Source organism: Myotis daubentonii, chromosome 2 (assembly GCF_963259705.1).
Source record: "Myotis daubentonii chromosome 2, mMyoDau2.1, whole genome shotgun sequence".
Classification (NCBI taxonomy): Eukaryota; Metazoa; Chordata; class Mammalia; order Chiroptera; family Vespertilionidae; genus Myotis; species Myotis daubentonii.
The window spans coordinates 28882199-28885265 of record NC_081841.1 but is presented as its reverse complement, the minus strand read 5'-3'; the positions used below and the strand labels follow the sequence as shown (position 1 = coordinate 28885265).

Sequence of the window (3067 nt, the reverse complement as noted above, 5' to 3'; positions counted from 1 at the left end):
GATCCCATCGTCAAAAATTAATCTGCCTGAGAATGCCCTCTGCTCCAATCCCCGAGCTGATGAAGAGTGGAGAAATAGAGTAAAACCTGTGTACGAGCGCTTCACCTTCAGGCTAGACCCTGATTACAATCTCCTGTGAGACATTTCAGCGTGAAGCGCCTCTCATGTTGGGACTGCAAAATTAAATTGCGATCAATACTTTACAAAAATAATTGGGGAAAAATGTTCAGAAGTCGGAGCTGCACTGTGTGGCCACAAACATATGAAAGTTATTTTTTTTTCTACCTTTCTGGGGGTGATTCTTCAGGATAGATCAGTTCAAAGGTGTCTCTTGACAATAGTGTTCTTGGAATGGTTTCGCTCACCTTGTTAGGGAATTTTAAAGGCAGAGGAGCGTTTACAGCCTACCAAGAGTGGTGTCTTATTGCTGTATTCTGGCTTCCTTTCTTTGGAGTGCTAAACTCAACCCATTCATTCTTCTCATCGCCTTCCTTTGATTTAAATTTCTTTGCAAATTAATTCTCATCATTAAATAGAAAGGACAAAAAATGTTTTCACAGCATGAAAACACACACACACAGAAAAGATTTGGGAGATTTTTGAAAACTTTCCATTTCAGATTTGATTCAGAATCCCTCAATACATTTAAAAGCTGAACTCTGTAGTTAAATTTAGGGTACAAAATGTATTAAATCAAACTCTTTGCTTTCTTAAGCAATGCTTAATGTTCAGCTTTTCCTTCTTGTCTCCCTCTGAATAAGTTCTTATTTTGGGCGAAGATTTACTTTTTAATCCCTGAAAAGAGGAGGAAGTGGGAAATGTAAATGCCTATGTGAAATTCTTGCCTTTTCAATAAGTGGTCATTTTTGGTTTTGCTATGTAGAAATTTCAAAATATTGTATTTTATAATTGCATTTTGGGGATCTGTATTGACTTTTCTGGGTTTTTATTTGTGGTAGGACTCTTCTGACAAGACAGACTACTGATTTCCTCACATGAGTCGTTTGTTATAACCTGAGTCACACAAACAGAGGGAAAAAGCAGCCGCATTGAGAATACACTGTAGGAACCACACTAAAGTGGGTGGTACATAAGCAGCTAAAGGGGAGTACCAAAGAGTAGTAATCAAGGGCTGGCTGTCACCCTTGTGGAGGACTATATTGGTGTCCTGTAGGGCATGGGGGCTGGGGGAAGAAATTGAAAGTGTGCTTATTAACTGTGAAAATGACAACACCTTGGACTGGATTGCAAACACATGAGTAGACTTGCATAACATTTCAAGTGACCTTCACCAAGAAAGTGACAGTAGCCTCAAGAAGGGGGGCAAGAAATAATCTTATAGGGCACCCCCAAATGAAACAGACAACCCATGCCGCCGATTTAACTATGATAAATTTCAAGTCAGTTTCCTTCCACCTTTCTACATGCTCTTAACCTTTTCGCACTGTTATTCTGGTCAGAAAGATGGAATATAAAGTTATTTTAAGATTCACTTAAGGTGCATATAATACAAATGAAGGGGGGAAAGTGAAGGCAGCAGGAAGGGGAGGGAGAGAAAGAAAAGACACAGACACTTCTCATACAGGACCAGTGGCCCCACCTACTATTCTCCATACATACCACCCTCACACAAAATACATTTCTGATCACTCAGAAAGACACTTTCTGGAACATTCTTCACAATCACAACTGCCTGTCTTACACTGACTCAATTCCTCAAGTCTTAGTTCAGGAATCTGGTTTCCTAGAAAGTTTTCTCTGAATCTCCCCAACCCCATAATTAGGCATGCTGACCCTATGCATACATTATTATGGCATTTATGTATTAAAATTAACTTTTTTTCCTACTTGATTGCAATGTTTTTGATAGAATTGTTTGTTTTATTCATGTTGCATACTCAGGATTCTTTTCTGACACAAATAACCCAATTTATTTGTAACATTCTCTCACTGATTTTGTTTTCCAACTTTTTTTTTTTTTTTTTTTTTTTAAATATGGAACGCTTCACGAATTTGCGTGTCATCCTTGTGCAGGGGCCATGCTAATCTTCTCTGTATCGTTCCAATTTTAGTATATGTGCTGCCGAAGCGAGCACTTGTTTTCCAACTTTTAATTTTCCATGTGTCACATAGGACTAATCTATATGAGGTTTTGATTTCTCATTTCTAAAGCAAAAGAATTGGATTAAATAAAGTGATTCTAGGGTCCCTTCTGGGTCTAAATTTTTAGACAATAAAAATGATTGAATATTTTGCTAAAAAGCGAATCACAGTGCCTGCTTCAGCCATAACCAGTACTATAAGGCCTGAAATAAGACTCTTTAAAAAAAAAAAAATGATTGCTCCTGTTTGTTCGTATTCTGAGGGACATCACCTCACTCTTGGCTCCAGCAATGATCTCTCACCAGAGGCATCATATATAAAGTTGTACCATGTGAAATTGCTAGTATTTGCTCATTTTGACATATGCAAATGTTGACTTTAGGTGGATCAAACTAATATCTGACTCTTCAGAGAATGATGATATGGCTTGATAATAAAGCTTGAGTGAGATCAATCTGAGTTCTTTTGCAGAACTGAATAGTGGAACATACCAAGAACCTGGCAGTTAGTAGGATGTGGAAGCTGAACAATCCATGAAGCAGAGGTTGGTAGTAAAGGGAAGTGGCAACTATGGAGACATAGAGTCATAGTAACCTGAGACTGTGCAGAAACAAAGTCCATTTGTTAGCAGAAAGCATGATCTAATAAAAAGATATCAACACTAATAAAAGAGAAAAATGGTAATTGGCGTACGGCGATACCCTTTTCATTGGCTAATCAGGGCTATATGCAAATTAACTGCCAACTATGATTGGCAGTTAACTGCCAACTAAGATTGGCAGTTAACTGCCAACTATGATTGGCAGTTAACTGCCAACAAGATGGAGGTTAATTTGCATATGTAGGCACAATGCAGGGAGGCAAAAGGGAAAGCAGGAAGAAGCCCCCTGCCACTGACAGTGATTGGAAACCCAGGGGGGAGCTAAGAGCTGGGGGGCAGGGCAAAGGCGGCCCTGGGGCCGCC

The 3067-nt window shown here is 39.1% G+C and overlaps 1 non-coding gene across 1 annotated transcript; it reads right to left on the bottom strand.

Moving 5' to 3' along the window:
- Positions 1 to 1989: 1989 nt before the first annotated feature.
- LOC132228849 (U6 spliceosomal RNA) lies at positions 1990 to 2096 on the bottom strand. Its single transcript, XR_009451460.1, has one exon. It is a non-coding gene; the product is annotated as a U6 spliceosomal RNA (small nuclear RNA).
- Positions 2097 to 3067: the final 971 nt, after the last annotated feature.